The following is an 18,200-nucleotide window of genomic DNA, read 5'->3' on the forward strand; positions in this document are numbered from 1 at the left end:
TACGGCGTATTACTCATCCTATGCCTCCAGGCAAAGAATTCTCCTATTGAAATCAACCAGTATAACCAGATTTCTTATGGGAAATTACAGAGGACATCTTAAAACTCTTCTCACGGAAATATATTACTGGTATGTCAATTCCAATCCAGCATTTCCCTTTTCTTACCCCCCCCCCCCCAACAAAAAGCAATTAGCCCTTTACAGCTGAACCTTTGAGATCCTGAAGACGTTGGTAAAACCCACAGTCCCGACAGCCGGACCCCCCCCGAGCCCCCATCCCACCCCCCAAGCAGCGAGAGCAGCCCCGGGAAGGGCACCGGGGGGGCGGGGAGGGGGTGCAGGTCCCCACCGGGAGTGGGGGTCCCCACCCGCTCGCAGGAGCGTTGGGCGCCTGCGATAACGAGATAAAAGGGAGGGAACCCGGTGACTGCTGCTGCTGCTGGGGCAAAATGGCAGCAGCCTGCTAAATACCATCAAACAGCTCGGGGAGGGTAAAAAAACACACACCCCCCCTCCCCACTCGCGCACTACTATCGATGGTATCCACGCGGAGCAGCAGGGGGAAGCGAGGAAAAAAAATTTAAAAAATGAAAAGGCTATTAACGCAGGAGAAGGATCCCTGGAAGAGAAGAATATGTGCTGGGATTGTTCAACTTTTAATAAGTTTTAGGACTAATTCCAAAACCAGCAATGATTCCTGATCAAATTATTCCCCTGGAAATGCTTCTACACGTTCTTTTTATTAAGATTTCTTTGGCTGCCAGAAATGAAATACGAGACGTACCAGATAGTAAGTAAAGGAAGGCCAGAGCAAATTCTTATAAGCCTTTCTTTTTTTTATTTCTTTTTTTTTTTTTTGGAGGGGTGGAGGGGAAGGAGGCGGGAGCGGAGGCTGGAGCCAGGGAAATGACAAGTTATCTAACCCAGCTCTCGTTCAGGTTCCCTGCAATATGAATTCATCCTCCTGGCCTTACCAGCGAGGCGGCTTTCTAGCACATCCCAGCCTTTGACTCGAGGAATTCGACTCGCCCTCTTTCGCTCAGGGGCTGAAGCCGGGCTCGGTGCACTTGTTGGCAGCTATTTTCTCACCGGCGGAGTCAGAGGCCAAATTAGTCACCGCTCCTTTGTTTAGATGCTACGAGTCCGTCTTTCTCCGGTGCGACGCTGGAGCAGGACTTCCCGGGGCTCTGTGGGACAAGCCACCTCCGCTTCCCTAGTCGTAGGGTATTTTTGACACGCGTGGGCAGTAGCTGCCGATCCCGAGTGCGAGAGAGCTTCGGTGGAGGCTGCTCATTTATTTCGGACTGAAGAAGAGCTTACCTCTCCGGAGAGAAAGGGTGTCTATTAACTGTTTATTAATGCGTCTTAATAACCCAAATTATCTCTATAGCGTAGAGCTCGGGAGTAAGAACCATTAAATCTGTTCATGTTTTAAGAGGGATCAGCCTGAACAGAAATCAATTAGCACCGCAGACAAAACCGAGCCCTTCTTAAGACAAGTGACACCGCATTTTCGACATACTTCGGGAGTTCATCGGCAGCGCCGATCCTGGTTCTTCCGATGTTCGAACGTTCCGGCGTGACGAGGCGCAGCCGCCCGTCCGCTGGCTCACGTTAGGCACCGTCCCCATCACCGGCACGGAGTTACCGCTCCTCGTCCTCCCGTTTCACACCGCCCGAGGAAATCCCACGCCAGCCCACGCCACGGCACGGGACGAGCAGCAGGGGCGGGCTGGGAGGGGGGGTACGTACCCCTCCCCATCCCACTCGTGTCCCGGGTGGGCGTCCCGCCGGGGGCCGTGCATCCTCCCCGGCGCGTCCCCCTGTGTCCCCCACCCCGTCCCGGTGCTTTCCCGGTGTCCCGTCCCCCCCCCCCCCCCCGCGGTGGCTCCGTGGCAGCCCCGGCCCCGCCAAGGCAACCCCGGGGACACACCGGGAATTTAGGGGGGCGTCGGGGAAAACTGAGGACAGAGTTCCGTGGGTCTTTGCCTCGCTCCGCCACGCTGTGGGGACCGCCGGGGGTCTCGCGGGGGGGGGGGGTGAATTCAGCATCGCGGGGTCCCGCATTCCCGGTACCGGGCCGGGGTGCCGAGCCCCCACCCCGGGGTGCCGTGCTGCTCCGAGCTGCAAGCGACGAACCCCCTCTCCTTTCGGGGGCCACAAACAGGATGGGTTTGATTTATTTTCTCAGGAAAAAAAAAAAACCCCAAACAAAAAACCAAACCCACGCCAAAAAACCAGCCCTGGAAGGGAGGACACACACCTGTGGGCTCGCTTCCCCTCGGGACCTGTTGCCGATTTTAATAGCTAAAGTCAACGTGGCAGCCTAAAATTAGGAGGGGGTGTGGGGGTGTCAGGAAAACCCTGCGAGGGCAGCCTGGTCACGGCTCCTCGGACCTGCCGGGGCTCCCCGCAGACCTGACCCCCACCCTTGCCTGCCTACAGGCACCTGGGACCCCAAATCGGGTAACCCCGAGGCTCACCCGTGTGCTCCCCGCCTTTGCTCCTGCCTGGCAGAGTGCCTCTTCACCCAGGAGAAGGATCTCCGGCTCCTGGCCCTGCCTGGGAAAAATTCCCACCTCCTGCTCCCGGTCTGACCTACGTGGCCATGGGGCACTTTGTGGGCTGGAAGGTGAGATTCATAGAGACAGAAGATGGAAAAGCTTAGAGATTAAGGGAGTTTGAGGCATTCCTGCTGCAGGGGTTGGAGGGGTGTCCTGGGGTTCTGCTCCATGGGTGCTTGACTTACATATCTCGTATTAGATGCTTATGGGGTAAAATGCAGACATTGTTCAGCACGCAGAACTCCAGGGGAAACCTCAGATCGGGGTGAAAGAAGTTGATTTCAGGCTCTGACGCTCAGCTTCAAAAAGATGCCTAGCTACAACCTAGGGACAACTCCAGGAGATGGACATAAGACACATCTTCTTCTTGGGAGCCTCCTTTGCAAATCCCAGTGCGGGCATCCAGCGTGGTTAGTGCAAGTGCGCGGTCAGCCCCGTGGGACCCCATCGCCAGCTTTGGCCCCTGACTTTCGTGTACTGTTGAGCCAATTTCTTGAATGCGTGTGCTCAGGTGTCACCGGGCAATGACATTTCATTAAAACCTGCTGTAATTGCCAAGGCCGGCTGGTGGTTGGGCTACGGTCATTTCTTGACCAGCCTTTCTTGACCTTGTTACTGTAATTACTGAAGAATAAAGGTATGCTTGAAATTTGTTTTTACGGCCTGAATATTCTGCACACAGGATAAATAACACTTGCTCTTGCATCTCATCAGCTAAATTTAACAATTAGCAAGCCAGCATTCAAATAGTCCAGGAACCAGTATTGCTGGCCAATATTTACCAAAACATTTTGTGTAAACGATGTCCATTCATACATATCTGCACCAACCAAATTATATTGTCATATCCAGACTCTTCTATTAAAGATCAACAACATTAACATTGATATTTTACTGTATTTTGAACACAATCTCAGCAATTTACATAGAAAACAGTCCCAAATTTAAAAGCAGTCAGAAAGTGACTGCACCAGGTTTGTATTCGTCACAGATAAAAGATACTGGGGAAAATCCAGACCACACTAAGGAGAATGACATCTCTACCACAGATTTCACTAGGACCAGGCTTTTACCCAACTTTTTTTTTTTTTTTCGTTGATGCTTTGCAATAAATTAAGTAGTTTCTGGGCTCCAAACTCTTCAGAGGGTCATAAATCCTGATGAAAACATGCTCCCTCTTGAAAGTTGCACCTGGATGACTTATAGGAACATTTTTTTAAATTCATGTAAAAGTTCCTTTCAGCTTAATAAAGTGAAAAGTTGAAGAGGATAGCGGATTACATGAAAATTTAGTCTTTCATTTACATCTCATAAGTATTCTGGAGAATGCTCTTTTTCTGACATGAGCTAATGACAAGCTCCTGGATGACCGCCTAGGACACATTATTTAAAGATTACTAATCAAAACAATTGCTGAAGACATATTTACAGGGGTTTTTTTCTGATTTATTTGCTCTGAAATCCTCAATAGCAATTTTTATTACGTTAAGTAAGAGGTACGCAAAGCAAGTTCCCTCTAAATGAGCAGAATATCTTACCTCTAGCTTGTAACGAAGAGAAAGATCTGTCACTTTTGAAGGATTCAGGTACAAAATTGCGAGGTCTTAGGGAAAGGCTACTCTTTGTGAGGCACCGGGTTTGTAGGCATTGCTTCTGTATGACTGATGAAGTTTTTCCCAGCCTCCAAAACCCACACGTAAAAGAAAACATTAATTCTCTCTTGTGCTACCTTTGTATAAATTGAAAGGAGGGGAGTTAAGTCACTTACTAAAACATGTATTTATGATCAACTGTAGAGGAGTAATGATAACCTCAGAGCAAGTCCGCCTTAGCCAGGTATTATAATACTTCTGACAAATACAGCTGCTGTCACCTGGGAGCTCCGATAGAGCTGAACATCTAGTAGCAAACTAATACTAGTTGCAGCTGTGAGATGAGCCAATATCCCACCTCGCTAAACACCTCCTGCTGATGGCAGAAGATATTCCAAGCAACCTCCTCCCTTGGACATGCCACCTGTGCTTGCTCCCTCAAGATTTTCCATCCAGCTCTTTCAAGTTCTGACCCATGTTTTTTTCTCATCCTCTTCAAACTCTCAGCTGCCCCTGACACCTGCAGCCATGCTCTTCAGCGTTCATTTCTTTCAGGCTTTTTTTTTTTTGAGGCCATCTTTTCCAGATCTATTTCTTCTAGCTCAGGGGCGTGACAACTCCCTCATGCCGCTCACACTGTCTTTTAGCTAAGTCCCAAAGACTTGCCTCTTTCACCCTCCCTTTCCCTTACCTCTCCCTTCCCTGGTGACTCTGGAGAAGAAGATGGCTTCATCTATCACCTTCACTGTGACAGCACAGAATATCCCTCTTCACTCAGGTTCCATCTTTGTAGTTGTTTTCAAAATGTCTTATCTTTGTGGCTTTTAACGTACCAGCATTAATTCAACATAGCTCGGAGTGAGCCCCTTGTTTCTCAGGCTTCGAGTAATTTCTTCCACTCTCCTCCCTTGCTTAATATTCCTACCAACATCTCTGAGCCTTGACCTTCCCTCGCTCTCCTTCAAACCAAACCCCGGTCAAGTATTACATAATTTAGGTTAATGGAAAATCCTTTGACAAATACTGCTTGTCCATTTTCCCTCCACCCTTTGATAAGAGTGCATGGGTCTCCTTCACCCACACGACCACCGCCTGGTGCGCTTTCCTCCTCTGCGCCCCGTTTCTCCACGCAGCTTTCAACACTTTCAACCCAACTGTTGTGCTAGCTTTGACAACTGCGTGTCTTACCCCATCTTATTCCTTAACTACAGCGTTGCTGTATGTGCTTCTGCCTTTCTCGTGCTTATGATACCATCTTCATGGTCCATTGATTCAGCTTCCCTCTCAAGCATCTCCAGCTTCGTCCAGTTCTGTGTGTAAGGAGCTTCCCTATGAGGTTAGTTGTATCCTAATCTCACCTTAAAGCTGGCTTCCACAATTGCACCAGCAAAACACTCAACAAATTCAAGGCAGTTAGTGGGCTGGACAGCTGCTTATTCCGATATGAGTGATGATTCTACCCTTTCCTCATCCTGTTTGCATGTTGGATGATCTGTTGTCTTGTATCACAAACTAGGCTCGTTCCCTCTCCAGTCCCAGGAATGTATGTCAGGCTGCATGTACAGCAGAGCTGGCTGAAGAGCAGAGTTTTCATTTGTCAAGACTTAAAATAAAGATACACTCACACATGCACACAATTTATTTTATATATATTTATACATACTTTTCATTTCAGTAAAAAATGTTTTTCCACAGCCTGGGTGTTTTTAGAGAAATAAATTTCTTTCAGAACACCAAAATGTAACATTTCCAAATAAAACATATACTTTGCATCTTGCAGTTGATGAGGTAACCACTGTTCTTTCATGGGTCTTCTTCGAGGCACTGTCACCAGGCGTCTGTGGAAGCTCCCAGAACATGCAGCTGTAAGACATTTCCAGCACGCAAACTGGCCTAGGACTATGGACCCCAAGACGTCACCCTAGACCCTGGGCTCTGAATCCCAGCCCTGCAGCAGGCAGAGGGGAAGCTCTTAAAGACCATTTATAGGGAGCCTGGGTTCAGGTCCCTGTTTTCAGGGCTGAATTCCAGAGAAGGTCCACCAGAGAGATCTTTCAGGATTTCACACTGGGGACAAGTCTTCTCCGGGACACCACATAAACTCTGTGGGGCAAACATTCATCTTCTGTATGAAGATACAGTATGAAACAAGCTTGTAGCATGTTTGGCCAAGTGGACCACAAATGATGTTCTGAGATGCGCTGTTGGCCACAGACCGCAAAAGCTCTATTCCCATTTCCAAGGGTAACAGGTAACAGCTCCTTCCCGACTTAAGTCAAGATTATTTTGAGTGGTTTCAAGGAATTCTGATCACGGGCCTAAGTGCCACCTCAAGTCCAAGGTTATTTTGCATCCAACTGTTTAGATGTAAGCACTGGGATCAGGCATGGGCTTTAAGCAAACTCAGGAAAGCAGTGGGACAGAAGCTGAGGATGCCTGAGAATCTTCTGATGGACCAATCCACAAGAGAAGTAGATCCAGCTCTGATCTGAATGGGCAGCCATGCAGTCACACAGCTGTGATCCTATCACGCAGTTTGGGAATATGTACAGCATCGACAGACGCTGGAGGGGAAGGGGAGGTAAAGCTCCCTTCTGCCCTTTAAGAAATCCACACACATAAGCAAATACTCCATCCCTTCAACATTGTCATTTTACTTGCTCCCCCTGGTTTATCACAACTTACACCTTGGTAGTTCTGCAGGATATATCCATTTTCTGCCTGTAGATTTCTAACAAATCCCAAGACTCTCTCAACAGTAAAGGTCACAGTAGTGAGCTCTCATCGTCATGCTTTTACTCAAAGGAGCAACATTCCCATGGAAGGCGGGGACCTCTGAGGAAACGCACACGCACCGTATACGAAAGTTGGATTTACATATGTAAATGGTTACATAGGTAAATGATTTTCATGAATATGTTGGTGTAAATAGCCATATCCAACTAGGGTGTTAATCCCATGGATATTTGTAGGGTACATTTGGATATAACAGCGATACAAAACAAAATACAAAAGCATTGACACTACGTAAATAACCTATCTGAAGATTGAGCAAATCATGTTGCTTTTACTTTGTGTTCTTTACTCCTATCCATTTATTTGTCACTACTTCTATTCCCCTTATCTGCACTGCTATTATTTTTAGCAATCACCATCATCATTGACATCAACAGGAGCGGGAAAGGTACAAGGAGTTGAAATGCACAGTGCTCTTCTCGGGACCCCATGTAGGTGAAAATGTCCATGTGCTGTAGCTCCCCGAGCAGTTCCAGGCTAAGCAAGTCTGCATTTGCATGGAGTTGTGGATTATGGCTGGAAATAGGCCTAATTTTTGGAGTTATGTTCAAGATCTATCTGAAACTTTTCCTTGGGTTGGGACGCTCATCATCTCTACGTCTGATTCATCGGATTGAGCTTGTGTTGGAGTCTTTCCCTCCTGAATCACCAGACTGGGTTTTCCTCCTATACCCAGCTGCCCGTTTCCCTAATAAAAGGCTGCGAGACCTTCTTTCCCTCAGCCAGATTTGCCTGAATTTGGCCAAAGAGATAAGCAGTTTTCAGGAGGGGACCACCAGAGAGCCCTACATAAGCACACTGCCTAGTAGTGCAACCATTTCTCCGTCAGAAAACCAGCCTGAAAATCACCCTGCGTGTCCATGGGACGAAAAACCTGCCAGGGGTGGCAGAAGAAACACTCTGGCTATCAGTGGCGATCTGGTTGAGCGTGAACAATTTATTGTACTGGATTATTTTAAAGCTGGATCATTTTGACAGAACTAGGCTGGGGATGAGGTTGTCACGAGTTCCACGAGGAGACGCGTGGGGCTGTTGCCCCCCGTGGGACAGCTGGCAGCATCTGGGTGACATGAGGGCCAGGCCTTACAGCCCGTGCTATCAGACCGTGTCTGCTCGTCCCCCAAACCCAGCCGGCCGCACGATTTCACCGAACTGCTACAGGGGGCACGTTGCCTTCCCGGGCAGTGGGCTGTGCATGGCAGAGGGTGGGCAAAGGCAGCCCCGTGGCTCGGGGACTCAGCCCCACAGGCGGAGGACTCAGTCCCACGGCTCAGGGATTCACCCGCATCCCAGCAGCACAGGGAAGATGCCGGGACAGAGGGGCTCAGTCCCAGCAGCTGCCCCGGGGATCCCAGCCGGCTCTGCCCCCGGCCCTGCGTGTCCCTGACACGCGTGGGAGGGGGTGTCCGGCAGGGGGTCTCAGCCACGTCACCCTGGCAAAATACGGAAAGGTGCGATGTCGGTGCGGCCGTGAAAAAGACCACGCGTGTGTCTGGGACGAGATTGTACACCCCCCCGGCAAGAAGTAAAGCAGAAAAGCCAAAGGGTTGGTTGATACAGCCCCCCCCGCCGTGGGAAGCGCTGCCTCCCTGCGCGGCTGCTGCGCGGGGGGCGTCCGCGGAGGGGTCGGGGCCGGGGTCGGGGCCGGGGTCGCTGCCCCCAGCCCTGCCAGGGAGGGACTTCCACGGGCGGGCAGGGAGGTTTGCAGTGTAATGAAGAGCCTTATCGTCGCTGGTATCTTTACAACTGCTCAGATGACTTTTTAATTGTGGCTTAATGCGTTTAATTATGACAACTCTTCCCCATTTTCAAGTATGATGTATTAATATTACAGATCATTAACATTGCTAAATTACTGTAATGACACAGAGTCCTCAGTGTCCCAGTTAGACGGAAAAAAGACCCGCTCTTCTCATTTGGCTCTTTTGTTATTTGCCTTATAGGAAATTCATGCACGATTCTTGAGTCTTTAAAGCGTGTAGGAGAGGCTGCTGCTGCCGCCGCCGCCGCCGCTGCACCCTCCTTATTAAATTATTGATAGAGAAAATCCCCCATGTAAAACTTCCCGAGCCCGAGACGGCACAGGAGCTAATGCTGTCTTTCTAATATCCACTTCATCAATGTAAAAGTTAGAAAGCCTCGGCTCTTGAGCGGGTCCCCCCCTCCCCTCGTTCATAATTAGAGCAGACCGTATTTAACATCTGCAAAATAGTCATGCTTATAAGGAATGAGAAATGCGAGATGTTCCATTCTGTTTGCAATGGTTAGACCGTTTTAATCTCTTAACTTGAATGTATGTCCTCTAGCAGGCTATACTTCTTGGATTTCATTTTTAGATCCTTAAGGCTGCATATATCTGTCAAACAGACATAATGAATTTAAAGTGCTAATGCCTAGAAGACCAGAAAAAACATTGAAATATATCCTCGGTTGATTAAATTACCACCTCTAGCTACTTTACCTCCTTATGTCCAAACAGATTTCCCTTTTTACTTACCAAGTACCGGATCTGGGAGATGTGGAAGATGTAATTTCATGGTTACAAAAAAACCCCAACAACCAACCAACAACCAAAACCAAAACAACAAACCCAAACCAAAAAACAACCCCTGCACGGGGCTTTAGACGAGTACATTGGCTTTTTTTTTTCTCTTTAAACACCTTTTCAGATATGTGCCTATAGGATGGGATTTGCCACCGACCGGAGGTATTTTTCAATTACACCCAACCCCCAGGGCAACCCTCGGGTGGGAGCCAGGGACTTTGCCGCGCTCTCCTCGACACCTAATGACTGGGGAAATCCGGGAAGGGGGGGGGACACGATGCCGGGATGAAGGCGCATCCGACGGCGGCGGCAGGACCGGAGGGTCACCCTGCCCGGTACCCCCCTGTCCCCCTCCCGGGGGGTCCCCCCGCTCCCCCGCCGCCGCTGCGGAACGGGGCGGCCCCGGGGGCGGAGGGGGCCCGGAGAGGATGATGGTGATGATGATGGTGATGATGATGATGATGATGATGATGCCGGCCCCGAGGTGTGCCGTGCCTCTGCGAGGGACCGGCGAGGCTGGGGAGAGCGGGGACGGAGGGAAGGCGAGCAGATTTGTCGCGCTTTGAAATGAAACGTTATAATCCCTCCAACAATCCTGTTGACTGTGAGCTCTAGCGCCGGGAGTACAACACGGCAAAAAGGAGGAGGGAAAAGGAAAAAAAAAAAAAAAAAAAAAAAAAAGATACATTGTTGGATAAACAGCTCCTTATAGGTAAAAACTGAATGGGCCAAATAGATGAATTAGCCGACACAATGGGGGGGTGGTGGTGGTGGTGAAAGGAAACGAGTCGGTGGCAGTGGAAGAAAAAGGTAAAAGTGAACAGAGGAGAGAAAAGGAGAGAAAAGAAAAAAATGTAAATGAGTGAGACAAAAAAGCAAAGAGAAAAAGAAAAGAGAACAAGAGGGGGAAAGAAGTAATATTTTCCTTGATAAAAATGCACAAAAGGGAAGATGAACTTTGTTCTTTTTCTCTTTCTACTCTCCTCTCTCTTTCTGCTTTTCGCCTCGCAGCACGCCAGCCTAAGCTGAGAGCTGTAATGTCATTAAATTGCAAATGCTTTTTCATTTCCGACACACACTGTTTACTTATCTGGCAAAAACATATGTTGGAAGGAATCCGTTAAATTCTGCCCATTGCCTTGGGTAAAAGTGCAATGGAAACGGACCCACTGAGCTTCTTCTTTCTTCTTCTTTTAGCACTTCCCTTATCTACAAGACTGCTTCGCAGAAAACTGGCTAGTTCAATGAAAAATGAAGATACAGCAGGAGATTAGAGAAGAACACTGAGCAAAAAATTCCTGGAGAGAGGGTCACTCCATTGCAAATGATTTCACTCCTCTAGATCTGCATAAATTACTATTTTTAAGGCATCTCCAAAGTCTGTATATTTTTCTCACTCTGTCAAACATTTAATTTCACGCCCCGTGTTCTGAATATGCTAAAATGCATATCTCTGATGCACCTTTAAGCCAGAAAAACGAATGCAAAATTGAAGATAAAATGATGTGATTTGCACTACAAGCCTATTACTTGAGGTATTTACATATAGTTTACCTCTGCAGTTCTGAGAATGATTTATTAAAAAAAAATCTGGATTAAGCTCATATAAATATGTATAAATCTTTGTTTAGAAAATAGATTTTGCAGCTGTTGTGTCAAAAAGTTCTTTAAGATTCTGTGAAGAATTTTCCTTTTAGCCTGCTTTAAAAAAAAAGAGGAGAAAAGGACAGTATTTGACGTCCTGCTTTGGCAGGAAGGAAAACACACGCACACACGCACACACGTTCAGACATTCAGGATTTTTCTAAAGGCTCCTTTTTATTTTTTTTTTTTTATTTCACACTTTTCTTCCCAAACTTCCCCGGCTCCCTTCCTCTCCCGCGCCTCATCCGCCGGGACTCGATCCCAGCCGCGCTCTGGCTTTTCCCCAGCGCCTGAAATAGCGGCTCGGGCGTATGAAACCGCCGGTAGGCTGGGGAACAGAAAGCAAGCAAGCCAACCCCAAAACCCAACCCCGACCCCCCCCCAGAAAAGCAAAGGGGAAGGAACCCCAAGAGCCTGCCCTTTCCCCCGGCCCGCCGCTGCCCCCGGCCCGCCCTCCGCCGCCTCAGCCCGCTCCGGCCCGGGCGCTGCCCTGTCATGGCGGGGGGGGTGACGGTGACTGGTGGTGGTGGTGGGGCTCGTCCCCCACCGGCCGCCGCTGCCGGAGGAGCCGCGCCGCGGCTCTGGCCTCTTGGGAGCCTCTCCTTTCGGCAACGCGAAGGAAAATGTCCGCCCCCGCGCCGCCCCCAGCCACTCGCAGGTGGGTAGGGAAGGCCGGGAGGGAGCGCGGCGGCGGCGGCGGGACGCGGGCTCGGCCGAGGGGCTGCGCTCGCTCCCCGCCCTGCCCTGCCCTGCCCGGCCGCCGGGCGGGCTGGTACCGCGCAGAGACGGTGCTTCTGAGGCGACTCCGCTGCGCAGCGAGCGGCGGGGGGAAGCGCGGGCCGGGCCGGGGCACCTGGCGGGCCGGGCTGAGGGCCCGCCCGGGGCCGGGACAGCTTGGCGGCCGTTTCGGCGGAGCGGCCCAAGGGCCCCCCCTGGCGGCGCCGGCCCCTCCGCGGGGGCCCGGGGAGGCGAGAGGAGCAGCCCCGGCGGCCCCCCGGGGGGGTCTCGGCGAGGCTTCCCCTTCTTCGACCCCGAGCCGCCCTTTCCCCCGCGGAGGAACTGCCACCCCCTGGAAGGGAAGGGCTGCCGGGGGACGGGGCAGGGCCCCCGCCTCCTCTCAGGGAGAAACCCGCGGTCAGCACCCCGAAGGCTGAGGAGGGGTGTGGAACCTCGGGGGCCCCGCGCTGCCACCGCCGTGCCTCAGGAATTAACCCGAATAAACTTAGAAACCTCTTCTTAAGACGCTGCCTGCATTTCCTTTCTCTAGCACATGTAACAGCCATGACTGGGGGCTGAGACGTGTTGGCGGTAAGGGCACTTGCTTCGGATAACCACGTACTCGATAGGGAGGAAGAGACTTTTCAGATAACTTCAAGGTTAATTTAAGACTTAGCTGCAAAATCTGGACTTTGAATAATACATGAATTGCAACGATTCCACCGGGATACGGTGCCCGGGAAGTGATTCCCCCCCCGCCCCCCGCTGCCCTGCTCCGGTCCTATCGTCCTGTTTTCATCTCCAGAACAGAAGCCCCAGATTTGCTGCTACCCCCAGCAAAGAAACGTGTTGTCGCATGACGTGACAAAGTCACCTGCAACGGTGCGATCCGTACATAGACACCGCTGCGTGTTTTGGTCTCTGGTAACAGACCTCAGAGATAAGAAATTGAAACTCACAGCCTACACATCACAGACTCCATGGTAGAAAACTCTTTTTTTTCTTTTTCCTTTGAAGGTGGTCAGCTCTTCTGGTAAGTGCCTGGCAATTCCCCCCTTGCAGAAGGAACATCGGGCTGATGGCAGCTGTCAGCTCCTCTCCTGTCGCTGGATAAAGGTTTCGTGCTTTGTCCGTTTGTCTGTCCTGGGGTGACTCGGGCCATCAACAGAGTGCCAGCACAGGTTGCTGCGTTGGAGGGATGGAGAGCAGGGTCTGTGCTCGTCCCTTGTCCCCACAAAGGTAGGAAGGAAGGAAAAACCAAAGGTATTCGACTCTTCTTGAGGAAAAGCAGCAACAACCCTCATGTGCTGATGACATCAGTGACACCAGGATGGCAGTGGAGATTCCTGAAGGCCACCACCTCGCATTGAAACAGCAGAAAAGTGAAGACATGAGGGAAATTAAGACGGTCTTGAGAAGAGCTTTATTTTGGACAGCAAAGGTTCATCTCACAGACTTCTCAGAAACAGGTCTGCCAACCATCAGGTATGTAGTAGCCAAAACCAGTTACTGGTAAGAGGCAGCAGGATGAAACCAAGATGTACAGAGGGCAACCAAGCCTCATGTGCCATGTTAACTTATAAAACAGTGGGATAGAAGTAGGGTCTCCCCACTGTGACAGCAGAACGCTTGCCCCTCCACGCAACAAGCATGGTGGGAGAGACACCTAGGTTGTAACCCCTCTTCAGACAGGGCCAGTTTGCTGAAGCTCCGCAGGCTCAATAGTCAAGTGAAATCCTGTAAGCCATCACCTCCAAGCCACACCACTGTTTCAAAAGGCATTTATTCATTTCTAACAACTTCCTGGCACATTCTGCTCTTCACGTGTCAGGACTTTGGGTCTGCACCATCATTCCCACACCAAGATTAGTGTTCTGAGAGTCTTAATCCCCACTAAAACCAACTGGAAGAGTGACAGCTTGCCAGGGCAGGGATGGCACTAACTAAGGTTTCTGTCATTTGAAGTTGCCGTTACCTTGACTGAATTCACCACCACACAAGCTGGCTTTGCGCCGGAGGAACAGACGCAGATCGTGGCCCTTTGCACTGAAGGGACATCTGCACACGTGCATGTGGAGAAACTTTCAAGAACCAAAGCGGCTCTATAGAGAAGGACAGGCGAGTGACTAGATCATGGTGGCGGACGTGTGTTTGCAAAACTGTTGCCCTTACCAGAGACCTGAAAGCCACAAATACAGCCCCAGGCACTCCAAGGGGACGCATCGGTGATGGAGGGACGGGCGCTTTCTCTCCCCTTACCACTTCGCTAAGGAAAACAGGGTGGTGGAAATAACAGATGACCCCGATGACTCTCATTGTAAGAAGTAAGTTTAAGTACCCCATCCCGCACCATGTGGAGGATCAATGCTAAGTAACTCTAGGCAGTCTGTCACCACTTGCTTGGTCTTCCAGGAGTCAAGTCCTCCCCTTGGCATGAAAGCCAGAGAGGAGCAGCTACCAGGGAAGTGCTGGAGACACGACTGCATGGGAGTCAAGGGTAATGAGGAAGGCACAGAGAAGATCAAATATCCATAGCTCTAGATGATGAAGTATTTTAAAGTACCCGTTGATACTGCTCACCTTTATATCTTGCACAATATAGATGCTATATTAAATTGTATCCTGTCCCCAAATTCCTCCTAACTTCCTGGCCCAGCATTACCTCCAAGCAATTTTAGTTCCTTCTATGAAAAAGCAACAATGCAGCCCCATCACTGTGAACTTCCCCTGTTTTACACACTAAACTCATTGCCCTGCATCGCTTCGATACAGTATTATCTGAATGTATACATTAAAATCCCTGAACCGACTGGATCCTGTGTAGTCTATCGCAGGAATACGTATCTGAGCTCTGGGTAACATTGCCATATGCAGTGGAGGGAACCTTCCATATGGTTTCTGGAAAGTGGTTACAGCACACGTGCACCAGGCACTTTTCAAAGTAAAACAGATCTGTTCATTTTTATTTTCAAAATACCAAAGCAGTAAAATCATGTAATTGAGTAATCACTTGCCAAATTTCCTTTTTTAATCTAATCTATTTTGAGTTACATCAGAGCCAAAATGCAAATTAAACTGGTAAGGTTCCAAGATTTTTTTTTTCCCTTTTAGAAAACACAATTTAAGGTCCTCATAAGTAAGGAAATTTAAAAACCATTTGTTTTGTATGCTGTAAACTTGGGAAAACAAGTTTCAGCCTGAAGTACATTTTCGTAGGCAATAGGTTAAATATAAGTCTTATGTAAATTTTGATCTCTTCTTAACAACTCCAATGTTCATTTTATAAAATCTGATTTGAAAATAATGCCATTGTTTTAAAAGAACCTCAAAGGGTTAGAAACTAGGCAAAAAAAGTATCCACTCTAACAAGGCACATGTACAGTCTTTCAGCTCTAACTACTGTATCAAAAAAGGAGAGATTCCTGAGATTGCTCATTTGCAGTCTCCATCAATCAATTTTTTGGGAGCGTGCTCTTGCAGCAGCATTAAAAGCCAAACTCACTCGCCAGCCTGGGCAAACTCATCAGCACTTGACCACAAGGTGAGACAAGTCCTGGCCATCCTACCATAGCCTCACAAAGTCACCCATCTCAGCAGATTACCAAACCAACAGATAAAAGTAGCCTTCCAGAGCACCCACTGCTGGAAACCTTTGCTCTTGGGGTTGCAGTTGTTCAGATCAAGTCTCTCCCTACCCACAGGCAGACACTGTGCAAAGCCCTGTGACCTCCTCGGTTGCCTTCTACCACAGTCCTGCCATCTGTTAAAAAAACTGGCACCCACTGAAGTCACGGCTCTTTTCATGGTGCTTGTCTTTTCTCGCCTCAAAACTCCTTCCTCAAACTGGGGGCTGCTTGTGACACCTCCCGGCCCCTTTTGTAAGGCTGTTTATTTTAAAATACTTTAAAGTAGCAAAAGTTGTTTTTTTCCCCTGACCCTACTGTTGCAAAAGAGCTGTTAGGGGAAGGGACAGGCCAATCCTTAGCACGCAAAATGCCGCAGAAGACATACAGGAGAGAGATGGAGGAGTTATAAGGCTGATAGTTTGCAGAAGACTGACTGACCTTGCAGTTGCCCTTCTAAAGGGGATCTTGCCCCCCTTCAATGTGCCTTTTCTACCCCATCCCCAGCAGTGCTACTGGTACTCATCAAATCCTGATGATGTGGTTTGGCGAGCTAAAACTGCTGAGAACAAACTTGTTTTTTCTTCTTCTGCTGCTAAGGGCTAAGTTTTCTACCACTTCAACTCCTCAGCTCCATCTCACTTGAACTGCTAGGTGACAGCCAGAGTCAGTTCACAGGAAACAAGAGCAGCACGCAGCCAGGGGAACAGGAACACTCTTTTTTTGGCAGCCAACAAGCCAAATCAGTTGCGATGTCAAACCACACCCTCAGGTCGCTGATGGCTAGGGAGACTAAAGATGTTTTAGAGAGGGCAAGAGATACAGAAGTGCAAAATCAAAACAGACCAAGGATAAGGAGAATAGGCATACTAGATGCAAAGTAGGGGCTGGACTGTGTGTTGATCGTGGGAACAGATGGAGAGATAGAGAAATGACACCCATTACACTCAAAATCAAATGTATGAGAAACGGGAGGGCAGAGACAGAGCGCGGTGGGAGAGACAGAATTTGTGAGACAGGAAAAGATTTGCAGAAAACAATGGTTTGAGAAAAACTGGAATCAGAACTTACTGTTCACTGGAAAAATCACAGTCTAGTTGTATCAGTGCAGTTAGAAAAGAACGATCCTTTGAAAAGCAGCTTAATACTTTCTTTTTTAATGCCTGACATTTGCAAGGATCACCTGCTCTTTGTACATTGCATAGTCACACACAAAGAGTTAAAAGGTACAGCATAACATGAGCTTTGGCCAGCCCAATAAACATTTATTGTATCAACTAGAGACGTACCATTGCACAGAATAAACAAGAGCCAAATCAAATAAAATATTCTTCCAGTTCTGCAGAGGACCGAGATGCAAGCAAAAAGATTTTGGTAATTCCATGGCTCTCCATTGGCACAGGAACCAGAAAGGAATATTCATTAGATCTGACTATAAACGTTTGTCTTGTGTGGGAGGTCTTAGTATAGTAATATGTATTAGAAACTTGATATTTTTCCAATTAAGCCTTTCCACTTCCATTTACATATATTTAATTGTAAATATTCGTTCTCCTACCTGAAGCACTTTAAAGAAATGTACAATAAACACATTCTACACAGAAGGCGGAGGGAATAGCTTAGGGGACTTGTGATGGTCCCTAGAACTGCTCCAGCCTCCACATTGCTGGTCAGGAGCAATGCAAGATGATCCCTCCTCACCGCTTGTGGGGGGTCTCGTAGACCGAGTTGGTGATCTCACCCTCATTTCTCCTGAACCGGGATCCTCCCCCCCAACCAATAAATCGTAATTGACGCAAACTGGCATCTGTGCCAGTAGAAAAGGTGATGGCAAGGAGGTGTTCTCTCACACATACAAGTGGATTTCTTCTTCAGAGCACAACTGACTTCAGTTTGCAGTCACGTCAGCATCCACTTACCTTTTCTGAGCACCGAAACGTGTGGGCAATAGAATTATTATACTCTGTAACCACCACTTTACTTAAAACAGAACCGTGCAATGTGCAGGAACTCTCAAATGGGATGTCATCACTTGAGCCCTCAACTAAGCAGTGCTGTTCACCACGGTCAGGAGCGGCAGCATGGCCTTCGGGGAACGTGCTTCAGCCCCTTGCAGTGCAGGGGCAAGGCGGCAGGGAGCCTGGAGTGCCGTGGCTCTCCCCTAGAATTCCCCGGGTACATGGCAGCTTTCAGCGGGCACAAACCCACATCACTTACACAGCGGGGCTACGGGCATACCGCAGGAGTGCTTCTGTCCGCTGCCATCACCTTAATGCACAGCTGACGTAGGGTGCATCGCTGAGTTCCTCAGATGTATGCAAAAATTCCTCTTTTTTTTTTTGTGACGGAAAGCACGTTTTAGAAAAAGGCAAAGAAACAGTTTTACAGTCAGGATGCACTGATCGCAGACAACTGAAAGAAGGCTGGAAGCTATTCTTTCAAGATGAGGTTATGAAACCAAATTGATAAAATGGGTAACTGTGTGAATAAGCGAGAAAAAAAGCAAGGTCTTATCAGCTGGTCTCACAGAAGATATAAGTTAGGAAGAAGAGACAGGCTTTCACATACCCACTTCGGGCATGATCCAGAGGCAGTAAGCTTCAAGCTAGAGTACAGGTAAGTATGAAGCTTTGTAAATCAGTCACACTTGAAGACTCCCCCCAAAGACATCCTGTACCAAGTTAACTGACATCTTGAATGTTATTGCAGTCATAGTGAC

This window comes from Haliaeetus albicilla, chromosome 15, assembly GCF_947461875.1.
Source record: "Haliaeetus albicilla chromosome 15, bHalAlb1.1, whole genome shotgun sequence".
Classification (NCBI taxonomy): Eukaryota; Metazoa; Chordata; class Aves; order Accipitriformes; family Accipitridae; genus Haliaeetus; species Haliaeetus albicilla.